General features: G+C 53.3%; 2 pseudogenes; one reads left to right on the top strand and one right to left on the bottom strand.

The window, feature by feature from the left end:
* Nucleotides 1-6,713, top strand: part of LOC144484081 (uncharacterized) — a 30,934-nt pseudogene extending 24,221 nt beyond the window's left edge.
* LOC144484110 (uncharacterized) overlaps nt 1-16,760 on the bottom strand; it is a 162,904-nt pseudogene that overhangs the window by 81,152 nt on the left and 64,992 nt on the right.

Below are 16,760 nucleotides of genomic sequence, written 5' to 3'. Positions count from 1 at the left end.
TTCCACTTCCCTTGGGCTGTTGGGGGGCCTGTAGTATACTCCCAACATAGTGACTGCACCCTTCCTGTTTCTAAGCTCCACCCAGAGTGACTTGTTACACAACCCCTCTGAATTGTCCTCCCTCTGCACCACTGTAATATGCTCTCCAACTAATACTGCTATTCCCCCACCTCTTTTGGCCCCTCCTCTGTCTCACCTAAAACACTTGTACCCCGGAATGTTCAGCTGCCAGTCCTGTCCCTCTTTCAACCAAGTCTCTGTCACCGCAACCACATCCAAATTCCTCGTGAGCATTAAGGCCCTCAGTTTGTCTGTCTTACCTGCTACGCTCCTTGCATTGCAGTATAAGCACTCCAGACCTCCAGGCCCAGTGAGGTCATCCTCCCCCAGAGTGCACTTCTTCTTTGCCAGCCTTGTCCCAGCCCCAATCTCGTCCCCAGCCTCTACACTTGTAGACCTAATATTTTGATCCCCACCCCCCTGCCATACTAGTTTAAACCCCCCCGAACTGCACTAGCAAAACTCCCAGCCAGGATATTCGTGCCCTTCCAACTTAGTTGTGACCCGTCCTCCTTGTACAGGTGCCATCCTCTCCTGAAAACTTCCCATTGAACTAGGAAAATGAAGCCCTCCCTCCTGGACCAGTCCTTTAGCCAAGCATTCAATTGTACTAACTCCCTATTCTTAGCCTCACTGGCATGAGGCATTGGGAGCAGCCCAGAGATGGCCACCCTGGAGGCCCTACTTTTTAGTCTATTTCCCAACTCCCTGAATTGCTCTCGTAGGATCCCCCTGCTCTTCCTATCTACGTCATTTGCACCAATGTGTACAATGACATCCGTTTCTTTATCTTCCGCTTTTTAAGATGCCTCCTATCCGCTTGGAGACATCCAGTACCCCAGCACCAGGTAGGCAGACTACCATCCTGGAGTCCCGTTTGCACCCACAGAATCGCCTGTCCGTGCCTCTAACCGACGCATCCCCCACCACTATTTCTCTCCTAACCCCTCTCTTTCCTTTCCGGGCCACAGAGCCTGACTCTGTGCCAGTGACCTGGTCACTGTGGCTTACCCCTGGAGAGTCATCCTCCTCCACACTATCCAAAACAATATACTTGCTCACTCCCCTCCCCTCTCACACCTATCGCCGAGCCCTTCCTCTTATGAGAGACAGCCACTGGAGTACTCTCTGGTACGTTATCCTTCTGACCTTTACTCCTCCTGACTGTGACCCACGTGTCTTCCTCCCGATGCCCCGGTGTAACTAGTTCCCTATAACTCAATTATTCTCATTCTCCCTGACTCGACCAAGGTCAGCAATCTGCAGCTCCAGTTCCGTGACGCGGTCCCTCAGGAGCTGCAGTTCCACGCACCTGGCGCAAATGTGGTCCTCCGGGAGGCTAGGTGTTTCCAGGAACTCCCACATCCCACACCGGAAGCACAGAACTGGCCTATCATTCATAGTTACCCTTTTCCTATATAGGTTTGGATAAAAATAACTTGCCCTGCCTCGCCCTTACCGCCTAAGCCTCTGAGCCAAAGCCCTGACAGCTCTCACTCTGCTTCCCACAAGCCCTGTGAGCCAAAGCCCTGCCAGCTCCCACTCTGCTTCACTTGCTCCACTGCCCGCTCGTAAGTGCTGCCTGCCTTTTAAAGCCAGCAACAAACCTCCCCAGGCCTACTTCCGGTTTTGAAAAAAAAAACCTCTGATTTTACGCACAAAATTAACTGAAAAAAATAATAAATCTCCACTAAAAAACACTCTCTTACCCTCAGCTCTCTCTGTGGAACAGTGAGGCTGAAACCTCCAAGGCAATCCCTTTTTAAAGCCAGCAACAAACCTCCCCAGGCCGAGTAACCTGGGGTCCATCCCATCCGGACCCGGCGACTTATCTATCTTGATGCCATTCAAAGATTCCAGCACAACCTCTTAAAGTCCACCTACTCAATCTTTTCAGTCCACCACAAGCCCGCAGTACATCCACCCAGGTCCTTCTCCTCTGTGAAAACAGAGGCAAAATACTCAGAGCACCTCTGCCATTTCTACTGGTTCCATACAGACTTTCCCGCCTTCACCTTTTATAGGCCCTATTCCATCACGTCTCATCCTTTTACTCTTCACATATTTATAGAATGCCTTGGGGTTCTCCTTAATCCTACCTGCCAGGGCCTTCTCGTGACCCATTCTGGCTCTCCTAATTTCCTTCTTTAGTCCCTTCCGACAAGTCGTATACTCTTCTAAATCCCTATCTTTGCCAAGCTCTGAGTCTTTTGTACGCTTTCCTTTTCTTCTCGACTCGGTCCCGCACAGCTTTCGTGCACCACGGTTCCTTTAACTGACCAACACCTCCCTGTCTGCTCGGAACGTTGTTCTGTAGAACTCTAGACAGGCATTCCTTGAAAAACTGCCACCTCTCTTCAGTACATTTCCCTGAGAATACCTCCTTCCAATTTACTACTCTAATTTGCTGTCTAATGTCTTCATATTTCCCCTTACTCCATATAAACACTTTCCTGGCTTGCCTGATCCTCTCGTTTTTTCTAATGCAAGCCTAAAGGAGATAGAGTTATGACCGCTATCCCCAAGATGCTCTCCCACTGAGAGATCTGACACCTGTCCAGGTTCATTGGTCAGTATCAGATCAAGTACAGCCTCTCCTCTTGTAGGCTTGTCCACATGCTGTGTCAGGAAACCCTCCTGAACACACCTAATGAACTCTTTCCCATCCAATCCCCTTACCCTCGGGATATTCCAATCTATGTTTGGGAAATTAAAGTCTCCCATCACAACAACTCTGCTATTACTGCATCTCTCCAGGATCTGTTGCCCTATCTGCTCCTCCACCTCCCTGTTACTATTAGGCGGCCTATCGAAAACTCCCAGCAAAGTGACCGGCCCCTTTGCACTCTGTACCTCCACCCACAGAGACTCGGTGGACAATCCCTCCACAGCATACACCTTCTCTACAGCTGTGACACTATCCCTGATCAGCAGTGCCACTCCACCCCCTCTCTTGCCTCCCTCCCTGTCCTTCCTGAAACATCTGAATCCCGGCACCTGGAGTATCCAGTCCTGTCCCTGAGACATCCAAGTCTCCGTAATGGCCACCACATCATACTTCCAGGCATCGATCACGCTCTGAGCTCATCCCCTTTATTCACTATACTCCTGGCATTAAAGTAAACACATCTCAATCCTTTGGTCTGAGCTCTCCCCTTCTCTATTCCCTGTCCATCCACCCTCTTGCACTGCCGATAACCCTTCTCTGTTTGCGAGATAACTTCCTCACTCTGATCCCCTCCCCCAAACCTATCGAGTTTAAACTCTCCCCAGTAGCCTTAGCCAACCTTCCTGCCAGGATATTGGTCCGCCTGGGATTCAAGTGCCACCCGTTTTTTGTGTGCAGGTCACACCTGCCCCTGAAGAGGTCCCAATGGTCCAGGAACCTGACTCCCTGCCCCCTGCACCAGTCCCTCAGCCACACATTCATCCTCCACCTCACTCCATTCCTGTCCTCGCCTTCCCGTGGCACAGGCAGCAATCCTGAGATTACTACCTTTGCTTTCCTCCTTCTCGGCTGTCTCCCTAATTCCCTATACTCTCTTTTCATGACCCCTTCCTTCCCACATCAGCGGTACCAATATGTACTGCTACCTCCGGCTCCTCTCCCTCCCCCCTCAGGATTTCTGGGACTCACCCAGCGACATCCTGGAACCCAGCCCCAGGGAGGCAGACCACCATGCGAGACTCCCGCCTGCCTCCGCAAAATCGCCTGTCCGTCCCCCTGACTGCCGAGTCCCCGATTAATACTGCCTTCCCCTCTTTTCTTTAGCCCTCTGAGTTACAGGGCCAGACTTCACCCCGGAGACACGGCCACTGCTGCTTCCCCCAGGTGGGCTGTCCCTCCCAACAGTACTCAGGCAGGAGTACTTGTTGTGTAGGGGCACATCCACCAGGGTGCTCTCAATCACGCGAGCTTCACCCTTCCTGGCCGTCACCCACTTGGCCTCCTCCCGTGGACCACCTGATGATAGGGACACGAACATTGGGGTGTTGCCCCAGTCCCCCGACATGCTAAAGAAGAACTCCGGGTTGTAACCGGCCGGGTGGAACGGAACCGTGGGGGCCCCGCTGCCACCCGGCCCCGGAGACTCCTCGCCGGGGGACTGAGGCAACACATGTTTTGATTTATAAGGTGCCTTGCCCCCTTTTTTCAGGGGACAAGGCACAAAGACAGGTGGGGGCACGGCAGGAGATGATTCACAAGGGGGGAGGGGCACGCAGACCTCGAACTCTACGGTGCCTGAGGGGCCCCGCCTCTTTTTGTTCGCCTGCCCTCGGGCAGGTGAGGCCCCTCGCCCTCCGCCCCTCTTCGCCTTGCCGCGCCCCCCCCTGCTCTCCCGTCACGTCCCCCCGAGGTGGCGGCGTCACCAGTTTTGCCGGCTCGGGGTCGCTTACCCCCCCCATGCTCGGGCCCATGATCCCGGGCACCGGACCCAGCACTAGGCCCCGGAGAGCCCACGGGCCCGGCAGATGGTGGGGGGGGGGGGGGGGGGGGGGGGGTGCAGGTGGAGACTGAGGTGGTCCCCGAGCCGGCTGCCAGGGTGGTTGGGGTGTCTTTCTTGGGGGCCGGGTCCCGGTACCCCCCTTTTTTGTTGTGCCCTTCTGGGCCTTTTGGCCACGCGGAGGCTCCGCTCTCCCCCCGCCGGCAGCTGAGGTGACAGCTGCTGCCGGCGTGGCCTCCCCTCGCGGGGGGGCAGATGGTACTCGTTTGGGGGGAGAGGGGGCTGCGGTGCCAGCTGCGGCCGCCTTGGGTTGGTGGTCGGCGGCCTTGGAGACGGGGCAGTTTTTCCGCACGTGCCCCGCCTCCTTACAGGCATGGCACCGCACACCGTCCGCGGACCAAATGACCCGGTAAGTGGTCCCCTCATGGGGGACATTGAACCCTCCCTCCAGTTCCTCCTCCCGGGCCAGGCGGACAAAAACCTGGCGCCGGAAGGAGTAAATGTGGCGGAGGGAGGGGTCCCGAAGGCCGAGCGGGATCGGCTGCACCCCGGACCTGACCTCCCCCAGTAGATGGAGGTGGGGGAGGAGGAGCTCACTCGGTAGGAAGGGCGGGATGTTCGATATTACGATCTTATGGGCGGTGGCCTCCAATGGGTCCACCGCCAGGAACGTCCCGCCCACCGTGAGCCCCCTCTCCAGGGCGAGGTGGACTGCCCGCTCGGCCTTTTGGAAAAATACGGCCCGGCCGTACATCTTTGAGGCCGCGACAATGGCTGAGGGGCCGACAACCCCAGCCATTGCCTTCACGCAGGCCTCGATAGACATGTCGGGGTGGGCGTAGCACTTCACCCCGAGCTGCCGTGTGATTAAGGAAAATGGCGGCAGGGCCTTGGGAGCGGCGGGGGCTCTGGCAGCCGCCACGCCCGCATAGGTGGGCCGAGCAGGCCCTGCCACCGGCGACGCTGGCGATGTCGTCATCCTTCCCAGGGAAGTGCTACGCCCACCCCGAGACTGCCCAGATGCACGGCAGGGTGTATGTGGGATGGGGAAGATAAGGCAGGGTGGGGTAGGCTGGGAGGGGTGTAGGTGCTCTCTCCCCGGAGTGAGAGGGAGAGAGGAGGTTGGAGGAGCAGGAGGGAGACGAGGCACAAGGCCGGTGCCCCAGTCAGGAGGGAAAAAGGGGAGGGGGTGCCGGTCCTGGGGGCGGCAGCAGTGGGTGGGGGACTTGGGTCTTCTGGCCCTGTCGGGCGCGCACTGTTCAAAAGTCCACGGGGTCTTCACCCCCCCCCACTGCAGATGTTAAAGTCCGAGAATGCCTTCGCGCCCCCCCCCCCCCTCCCCTCCCCTCCAGTCACTCCTTGTCCTCTCTTCCTCCCTCCCTCCGGGGAGAGCGCACCCTCCACAGGCCAGGCGACAGGCAGGCCAGGCAACAGGCAGCAGCTCACCTCCCTCCTTCCTCCCCGCAGGGAACGAAAAGCAAACAAACCAAAACAACACAAAAACCGGGTGTCTCCGTGAGGAAAAACTGAAAAATAAAGGTACTCACAAAAAAAAAGAAAACAAACCCAAAGTTTCCGCCTGGTTCTGACCTGGGGCCTTCCGCTGCACGGGCGAACGTGAATCCACTTCACCGCAGAAACAAAATGTAGGTGTTGTCGAGAGGAGGCACATTTCAGGCCGTCCATACTCAATCCTCATTCAGAGAGAGAGCAGCAGCAGCTTTGCTGGGCAGGAATGCTCTATCCAGAATCTCTGGGTCAACAGAAGCCATACATCAGGACTCTGATGAGAGACCATTCACATGCTCTCACTGCGGGACTGGCTTCAGGCGATCAGGCGACCTCACTGTACACCAGCGAATTCACATTGGGGAGAGGCCGTTCACCTGCCCTGTGTGTGGGAAGAGATTCACTTGTTTACCCTCTCTCACTTCACACCAACTTGTTCACACAAATGAGAGACCATTCAGATGTTCTGACTGTGAGAAGAGCTTTAAAAGCAGAAAACTTCTGCTCGCACACCAGCGAAATCACTTTGAGGACAAACCGTTCACCTGCACTGAGTGCGAGAAAAGATTCACCCGGTCATCCATTCTGCTGAGACACCAACAAGTTCACAGTGAGGAGAAGCCGTTCACTTGTTCAAACTGTGGAAAGAGATTCACCCAGTCACACAACCTGGTGAGACACCAGTGAGTTCACCAGTGATCACAGGGGTGTGATTCTGCTGTTATTGCTGCTGTTAATTGCATCCCAGACTGAATTATATTTATACTGATAGTTGGAGTTTTTTTGATGTAAATCAACCCTGTTGGGCTTGTCGAATACCCCACAGCATCTCTCATTCATGTGTCAATAAATCATCACACCTGCAGACCTTGTTTTAAATTTAAATCACTCAGAAACTGTATTGAACTAAAGATGAACAATAAACAGATCACAGTCCAATCCACCCCTGTGTGAATGTGCTGATGTATCAGCAGGCCGATGACTAAAGTCTGTTTTGTAACTTCAGGATGAGGATGTGTAAGCTCTGAATGTTGGTAATCTTATCTGTCGGCTGGAGCTATTTGATAGGTGGGATGTTCATAGCTGCAAACTTGTCAGATGTTAAGGAATTACTATTGGAGTAAACTCACCCATTTATAACCTCAGACTCTGGTCCCTATTGTAATGAATAAGTAACACAGTGGAACAGCGAGGGAAATATGTGTGGTTACGGGGATAGGGCCTGGGTAAGATGCTCTGTTGGAGAGTTAGTGCAGACTCGATGGGCCCTGTACCCTTGTGCATTTACCCTGCTAACCCCCGCTAACTTATACATCGTTGGACGCTAACAGATAATTTAACATGGCCAATCCACCTAACCTGCACATCTTTGGACTGTAGGAGGAAACTGAAGCACCCAGAGGAAACTCAGACACAGGGAGAAGGTGCAAACTCCACACACAAACCCAAGGCTGGATTCAAACCCAGTGCTGTCAGGCAGCAGTGTTAACCACTGTTCCACAGTGCAGCCCTTCATAGAATCCCTACAGTGCAGAAGGAGGCCATTCGGCCCATCGAGTCTGCACCGACCACAATCCCACCCAGGCCCTACCCCCCACATATTTACCCGCTAATCCCTCTAACCTACGCATCTCAGGACTCTAAGGGGCAATTTTTAACCTGGCCAATCAACCTAACCCGCACATCTTTGGACTGTGGGAGGAAACCGGAGCACCCGGAGGAAACCCACGCAGACACGAGGAGAATGTGCAAACTCCACACAGACAGTGACCCGAGCCAGGAATTGAACCCTGGAGCTGTGAAGCAGCAGTGCTAACCACCGTGCTACCGTGCCGCCCTTCTGCTGCTGAATCCCACATCCACACATTACTGCCAGACTTGACAATTTCAACACATTCCTGACTGGTCTCCCACATTCTGTAATTTTGAGATAATCCAAAATGTCCCCATGTCTTGCAGACGCTTCCTCCATCTCCACAACCCCCTCTTCTAATTCTGGACCTCTGTGCAGCCCCTTTGCAATTCCTGCAGCATTGCTGGCCTGCGGACTAATGTATGGTTCAATTCCCATTCCAGCTGAGGTCGGTGTCGGAGCTGTCTCCTCACCCTGCCCAAGAGTGGATGGTAACGGCAGCCTGCTACTGACACAAACTGCCAGGAAAACAGCTCTGGATGACACATCAGCAGACATTTGGGGTTCCAAATGCTTGAAAACTGTTAACCTGTGTGAAATTGAGGTGTATTACAGCCTAATTTAAATATAGGAAGAGTGTCATTGCTTATTTAGTCACTGCTATAAACAGCGGAATTCTCACTTTGTAAACCTCAGCTTGAAGGAATAAAGTGAATAAATTGGGATATTAACTTTTACCATTATCCATCTGAAGCCAATGGACTCCTTTTTCCCTGTCCTGATGTGACACTGAATCTTCTTCGGTTTGAAGAAGAAACTTAACCTTAGAGCACTGGGTGGTACAGTGGCCCAGTGGTTAGCACTGCTGCCTCACAGCGCCAGGGATTTGGATTCGATTCCCGGCTTGGGTCACTGTGTGGAGTTTGCACATTTTCCCCGTGTCTGTGGATTTCCTCCGGATGCTCCGGTTTCCTCCCACAGTCTGAAAGATGTGCTGGTTGGGGTGCATTGGCCAAGCTGAATTCTCCCTCAGTGTTACCCGAACAGGTGCCCGAGTGTGGCGACCAGGGGATTTTCACAGTAACTTCATTACAGTGTGAATGTAAACCTTCTTGTGACTCATAAATAAACTTTACTGTTGGCCTCAGTACCCGAGACCTGGCAGGATAGCAAGAATGGCCTGGGGCTCCAGTGAGGTGTACTGGAGGGGCCGGAGTGGGCAAGTGGTGACACTGGGAGGAGCAGCAGCTGGGAGGCCTACAGCGACCTCTGGTGGACAGGATTGGTGACAGCAGCAGCGCAGTCTGCGCAAAAGCTTCCCCAGTTCAGCTGATCAGAGAGACTGGGAACCTCTCCAAATGTAAACTTCAGCTTCTCACATTCACCCCCATTCATCCCTCTCTCCCTCCATCCACCTCACTCTCCCTCCCTTCTCCATCCCTCCCTCTCACTATCCATCCCTCTCTCCCTCCTCCCATCCCTCCCTACAACAAGAACCATTCACTGAGCACAGCAGTTTCACCCTCATTCCCCCAGTCTGTATTCCAGCCTTTATCACATCCACTCTGCTCCCAGATACTTTACACCATTAGATATTACAATTCAAACTTTATAATCTCTACAATTTACTATTTGTTCAAGGAGATGAGGGCGGCATGGTGGCACAGCGGTTAGCACTGCTGCCTCACAGCGCCACGGACCTGAGTTCAATTCCTGGCTTGGGTCACTGTCTGTGCAGAGTCTGCACATTCTCCCTGTGTCTGCGTGGGTTTCCTCCGGGTGCTCCGGTTTCCTCCCACAGTCCAAAGATGTGCTGCTTAGGTTGGCTGGCCATGCAAAATTGACCCTAGTGTCAGGAGGATTAGCAGGTTAAATATGTGGAGTTACGGGGGTAGCGCCTGGGTGGGATTGTGGTTGGTGCAGACTCGATGGGCTGAATGGCCTTCTTCTGCACTGTAAGATTCTACGATTCTATGAGATCACAAAATTAAAGTTAAAAGTTAAATTTATTTATTAGTCACATTAAAGCTTACATTAACAGTGCAATGAAGTTACTGTGAAATTCCCCTAGTCACCACAGTCCGGCACCTGTTCAGGTCAATGCACCTAAACAGCGCATCTTTCAGACTGTGGGAGGAAACCGGAGCACCCGGAGGGAACCCACACAGACACGGGGAGAACGTGCAGACTCTGCACAGACAGTGACCCAAGCCGAGAATTGTACCCGGGTCCCTGGCGCTATGAGGCAACCGTGCAGACAGACAGTCAAGAAATCATTAATTCTACTCCCACCCGGAGCTATGGGGATGTATTTATACATTATCTCATTTCACAATAAAACACACACACTGAGTTTCAGATTGGTTTCTGTTATTATTTTGGTGCCCAGCTAGTGGATTAGACTGAGACTGACATCAACTGTGTGCATGTGTGTGTGCGTGGGTGGGCGTGTTCACATAAACAGATAGAAACTAGAAGCAGGGGTAGGCCATGTGTCCCTTCGAGCCTGCCCCACCATCCGCCTTGACCATGGCCGATCATCGAATTCAATATCCTGATCCCTTCGTTCCTCCCATATCCCTTTAGCCCCATATATGCGTGTCTGTGAATGTATGTGTGCATCTGTGAGTTTGTCTGCATCTAGAATAATGGGCGATTGACTTACCTGATGAGGGAGCAGCACCCTGAAACTCATGATACCAAATAAACCTGTTGGAATTTAACCTGGTGTTGTGAGACTTCTATCTAGAATCATAGAATCCAACAGTGCAGAAGGAGGCCATTCGTCCCATCGAGTCTGCACCGCCCACAATCCTATCCAGGCCCTATCCCCTTAATGCCATGCATTTACCCCAGCTAGTCCCCCTGACACAAAGGGGCAATTTAGCATGGCCAATCCACATAACCCGCCCATCTTTGGACTGTGGGAGGAAACTGGAGCACCCAGAGGGAACCCATGCAGATGCGGGGAGAATGTGCAAACTCAACACAGACAGTTACCCAAAACTTGAATCAAACCCGGGTCCCTGGTGCTGTGAGGCAGCGGTGCTAAGCACTATGCCACAGTGCAGTAATCCAGGGAACTGGATTAATTGTTGGATTACACAGTGATATGTTACAGAGCAGAAATCCAGGAGAACTGGATTAATTGTTGGATTACACAGTGATATGTTACAGAACAGTAATCCAGGGGAACTGGATTAATTGTTGGATTACACAGTGATATGTTACAGAGCAGTAATCCAGGGGAACTGGATTAATTGTTGGATTACACAGTGATATGTTACAGAACAGTAATCCAGGGGAACTGGATTAATTGTTGGATTACACAGTGATATGTTACAGAGCAGTAATCCAGGGGAACTGGATTAATTGTTGGATTACACAGGGATATGTTACAGAGCAGTAATCCAGGGGAACTGGATTAATTGTTGGATTACACAGGGATATGTTACAGAGTCTTAAAATCGGAAATAAAACTGTCAATGCCACAAATAGTCAACAGGCCAGGCAGCTTCTATAGAGGCAGAAACAGAGTGAAACATACAGCCAAACATCCATATGAATGAGGAGAAGCAGTGGACCATTGGGCCCCTCTGCTTCAGCATTTGACAAGATCCCAACTGATCTGATTCTGGCCAGAACACAATGGGGGCAGAGATTGTGGTGTAAAATTGTTGAGCTGAGTTTTGTTCTGAAGGCTGTAAAGTGTCTCTTTCAGTTGCGAGAAACAATAATATATTTCCCAGTTCCGATGACAGGTCACACCGAGTCTGTTTCTCTCTCCACAGAGGCTGCCTGACTTGTTGAGTATTTCCAGCCAAAAGAGAAAACGCTGGAAAATCCCAGCAGGTCTGGCAGCATCTGTAAGGAGACAAAAAGAGCTGAGGTTTCGAGTCCAGGTGACCCTTTTGACAAAAGCAGCAATTTGCTTTCATTCATGAATATTTCCAGCGTTTTCCGTTTTATGTCAAGCAGAGAATGTGTAAGAATTGTCACACCCGGAACAGATGTCTCTTCCTCAGGACACACCAGCTCGGGTCTGGGGGGGGGTTCGGGTAACGTTCATAATTTTGTGTTTGTGTCTGGTGCAAATAATACTTCAGATTAAACGGAGAAGCTTTTTAAACTGAGGAGAGTAACTGCATTTGGGCGCTGACTTTAAACAACATTAACAAACCAGGGCTGCTGGAGAAACATTTTGGGATTTGTGAGCAGTCAGTTCCGGCTGGTTTGAAGTGAAATCCTGTCGGTGCTGCGGCAAATCTGAACTCACACCAGACAAACTGGAACCGCTGGGTTGGAGATTCCGGGTGTTGGGATGTGGGAGCTGGGGGAGGGGGAGATGGCGGTAAAACTCTGAGCCTGACTTCAGACAGGGTGAGCGGGGTAAAGGGGAGGAATGACAGAGTTAATGTGGGAGTCAGGGACAATAGCAGAAGGTGGGAAGCTCTGGAAAGGAGCAATGGGGGTAAAGGCCATCACAGAATGCTTGTTTAAATGAAGATAAAAGCAAAATACTGCGGATGCTGGAATCTGAAACAGAAACAGAAAATGCTGGAAATCTCAGCATCTGTGGAGAGAGAGTAGAGTTAATGCTTCCAGTCTGGATGATCACAGATGCGATCAGACCTGCTGAGGTTTTCCAGCACTTTCTGTTTTTGATTAACTGAAGGTTCAGCAGGGAAAGAAGCAGCGAACTGAACGCACTGAACCCAGGGGGAAGGGGGTGACACCGGATAAGGGACAGGCGCAGCTCAGTGAGGCTCTGCAAAGTCCATCAACACATCCACATTGAGAGCTGAGAGCGCCAAGGGGGAGGGGAAGGAGAAACTATTTGGGGCACAGCAGGAGGTCACCCCTCCCCCCACTCTGTGGTTCCACCGACCTGCCACACCTGGACAGGGTTGGCTCGAGGTGCAGGAAGCTGCAAGCTGAGAGGCTGAGCTGTGAACTGGGCCGGGTTGGGGGTTTGAGTGACAGTCCTGGGGCTATTTCAGGACAGGAACTGCCACAGATTCCCCCTTTTTCCTGGGACGTTTCAGTGGAGCTGTGTTGGTGAGTGTTTATAATCTCTGTCTCACTGTCTCGGTAATGGGGGTGGGTTAGAACCATAGAAAATTACAGCTCAGAAACAGGCCTTTTGGCCCTTCTTGTCTGTGCCGAACCATTTTTTGCCCAGTCCCACTGACCTGCACTTGGACCATATCCCTCCACACCCCTCTCATCCATGAACCCGTCCAAGTTTTTCTTAAATGTTAAAAGTTGTAGATTGCTGTGAGTGTTAGAGTAAATAACCTCTCCTCATGCTGCCAGTTCCAGTCTGCAGACTCCATTTCTCAGTCCAGTTTGCTGCTCTGTCTCTGTCTGTCTGTACTTTGCTGCAGTGCTCCACATTCTGAGCAACATCCAGCCCATTGTTGTCACCCGAAATTTGCGGCAAACTACCTTCACTGTGGCACAGCGGTTCGCACTGCTGCCTCACTGAGTCTGGGTTCGATTCCAGCGGTGGGTGACTGTCTCTGTGGAGTTTGCACAGTAAGAAGTCTCATAACACCAGGTTAAAGTCCAATAAGTTTATTTGGAATCAAAGCAAATTACTGCGGATGCTGGAATTTGAGACCAAAAGAGAAATTGCTGGAAAATCTCAGCAGACATGGCAGGATCTGTCAGCAGAGAAAAGAGCTGATGCTTCGAATCCACATGACCCTTTGTCAAAGCTTTGACAAAGAGTAATCTGGACTCGAAATGTCAGCTCTTTTCTGTCCTTACAGATGTTGCCAAACCTGCTGAGATTTTCCAGCATTCTCTCTTTTGGTTATTTGGAATCACGAGCTTTCAGAGCACTGCTCCTTCATCAGCGCTCTGAAAGCTTGTGGTTCCAAATAAACCTGTTGGTCTTTAACCTTATGTCGTGAGGCTTCTTACTGTGCTCACCCCAGCTCAGCGCTGGCATCTCCCCCTCATGTGTGGAGTTTGCACAATCTCCCTCTGTCTGTGTGCATTTCCTCTGGGTGCTCCGGTTTTTTCTCATAGCCCAAAGATGTGCAGGTTAGGTAAATTTGTCCCTTGGTGTCCCAAGATATGTAGTGTCTAATTTGATTTATTATTGTCGCATGTTCTGGGATACAGTGAAAAGTATTATTTCTTGCGTGCTATAGAGAAAAAAAACGTAAATTGATGGAGTACATAGGGGGGAAGGAAAAGATTCGGGTGCAGAATATATTGTTGCCGTTGCAGGCAGGGTGAAGAAAAAGGTCAGTCGGAGGATTAGCAGGGTAAATGCGTAGGTTTACGGGGATAGGGGGTGTGCCTGGGAAAGATGCTCTGTCGTAGAGTCAGTACAGACTCGATGGATCGAATGGCCTCTTTCTGCACTGTAAGGTTTCTATGATACGTGAATTACGGCGAACAACTTTTGAATGGAGGGGTTTCTGAGGCGCAGAGCATTGTGGGAATTATGACCGCCATTAGTCAGTGACTGACTCTAAATGTTTAATTGCAGACTGAGGGCAGGTCAGCAACCTGAATCCTCAATTCTGTTTGTGACTCTCACAGGCTGCCTGGCCTGATGAATATCTCCAAGATTTATTTTCTTTGTCCCAGAAACAGTCTCTACAGAGTTTTGTTTCTGTGTTATTGTTTTATAAGTTCGAGTTTAGAAACACAGTTGGGAGCTGGCATAAATCAGGCTGTCTGTTGGATGCAGAACTCAGTTCCTGCACTCCCCCGTGTGGGTTTTTTTAATTGTTGTTTCAGTCTGAACTCTATTCATAACTTGCCTCTCAATCCTGCTGCGTTTTTCCAGCACCTTTTCTTTCAATTTTAAGTGGAACCTTAATACCTGCTTAGTACATAAGTACACATCACAAATTCAGAGGAATGTATTTTTAAAAATTAATTAATCTCAATTGCACAAGATAGTTTTCTATTATGTCTTTGATTGATAATGGCGCCGTTAATTCCCAGGTGCCCCGGCGGGCGTGAAAGTATCCCATTCATTCCGCAGGAGCCTATTGCGCAGGCGCAATGCTGTATCTGGAGCATGCGCAGTGTCACTTTGCTCAGAGCTCTGCGAGTCGGGGGACTTTTTTTCAGCGGGTGAGAGTCAGCGGGGCGGAGGGAGGAATGGAGTCGGGGTGGGGAGGGAGGAAAGGAGCCGAGAGTCAGGATGGGGAGGGAGGAAAGGAGCCGAGAGTCGGGATGGGGAGGGAGGAATGGAGCTGGGAGTCGGGGTGGGGAGAGAGGAATGGAGTCGGGGTGAGGAGGAAGGAATGGAGTCGGGAGCCAGGATGGGGAGGGAGGAATGGAGCCCGGAGTCGGGGTGGAGAGGGAGGAATGGAGCCGGGAGTTGGGGTGGGGAGGGAGGAATGGAGCCGGGAGTTGGGGTGGGGAGGGAGGAATGGAGCCGGGAGTCGGGGTGGGGAGGGAGAAATGCAGCCGGGAGTCGGGGTGGGGAGGGAGGAATGCAGCCGGGAGTCAGGGTGGGGAGGGAGGAATGGAGCCGAGAGTCGGGGTGGGGAGGGAGGAATGGAGCCGGGAGTCGGGGTGGGGAGGGAGGAATGGAGTCGGGATGGGGGGGGGAGGAATGGAGCCGAGAGTCGGGATGGGGAGGGAGGAATGGAGTCGGGATTGGGGGGGGAGGAATGCAGCCGGGAGTCGGGGTGGGGAGGGAGGAATGCAGCCGGGAGTCGGGGTGGGGAGGGAGGAATGGAGTCGGGATGGGGGGGGAGGAATGGAGCCGAGAGTCGGGATGGGGAGGGAGGAATGGAGCCGGGAGTTGGGGTGGGGAGGGAGGAATGGAGCCGGGAGTTGGGGTGGGGAGGGAGGAATGGAGTCGGGATTGGGGGGGGAGGAATGCAGCCGGGAGTCGGGGTGGGGAGGGAGGAATGCAGCCGGGAGTCGGGGTGGGGAGGGAGGAATGGAGCCGGGATGGGGGGGGGAGGAATGGAGCCGAGAGTCGGGATGGGGAGGGAGGAATGGAGTCGGGATGGGGGGGGAGGAATGCAGCCGGGAGTCGGGGTGGGGAGGGAGGAATGCAGCCGGGAGTTGGGGTGGGGAGGGAGGAATGGAGTCGGGATGGGGGGGGAGGAATGGAGCCGAGAGTCGGGATGGGGAGGGAGGAATGGAGCCGGGAGTCGGGGTGGGGAGGGAGGAATGGAGTCGGGATGGGAGGAATGCAGCCGGGAGTCGGGGTGGGGAGGGAGGAATGCAGCCGGGAGTCGGGGTGGGGAGGGAGGAATGGAGCCGGGGTGGGGAGGGAGGAATGGAGCCGGGAGTCGGGGTGGGGAGGGAGGAATGGAGCCGGGAGTCGGGGTGGGGAGGGAGGAATGGAGCCGGGAGTCGGGGTGGGGAGGGAGGAATGGAGCCGGGAGTCGTGGTGGCGAGGGAGGAATGGAGCCGGGATGGGGCGGGAGGAATGGAGCCGAGAGTCGGGATGGGGAGGGAGGAATGGAGTCGGGATGGGCGGGGAGGAATGCAGCCGGGAGTCGGGGTGGGGAGGGAGGAATGCAGCCGGGAGTCGGGGTGGGGAGGGAGGAATGGAGCCGGGATGGGGGGGGAGGAATGGAGCCGAGAGTCGGGATGGGGAGGGAGGAATGGAGTCGGGATGGGGGGGGAGGAATGCAGCCGGGAGTCGGGGTGGGGAGGGAGGAATGCAGCCGGGAGTCGGGGTGGGGAGGGAGGAATGGAGTCGGGATGGGGGGGGAGGAATGGAGCCGAGAGTCGGGATGGGGAGGGAGGAATGGAGTCGGGATGGGGGGGAGGAATGCAGCCGGGAGTCGGGGTGGGGAGGGAGGAATGCAGCCGGGAGTCGGGGTGGGGAGGGAGGAATGGAGTCGGGATGGGGGGGGAGGAATGGAGCCGAGAGTCGGGATGGGGAGGGAGGAATGGAGTCGGGATGGGGGGGGAGGAATGCAGCCGGGAGTCGGGGTGGGGAGGGAGGAATGCAGCCGGGAGTCGGGGTGGGGAGGGAGGAAAGGAGCCGAGAGTCAGGATGGGGAGGGAGGAAAGGAGCCGAGAGTCGGGATGGGGAGGGAGGAATGGAGCTGGGAGTCGGGGTGGGGAGAGAGGAATGGAGTCGGGGTGAGGAGGAAGGAATGGAGTCGGGAGCC

This window comes from Mustelus asterias, unplaced genomic scaffold, assembly GCF_964213995.1.
Source record: "Mustelus asterias unplaced genomic scaffold, sMusAst1.hap1.1 HAP1_SCAFFOLD_92, whole genome shotgun sequence".
NCBI classification, from domain to species: Eukaryota; Metazoa; Chordata; class Chondrichthyes; order Carcharhiniformes; family Triakidae; genus Mustelus; species Mustelus asterias.
This window is presented reverse-complemented; position numbering and strand designations above follow the sequence as displayed.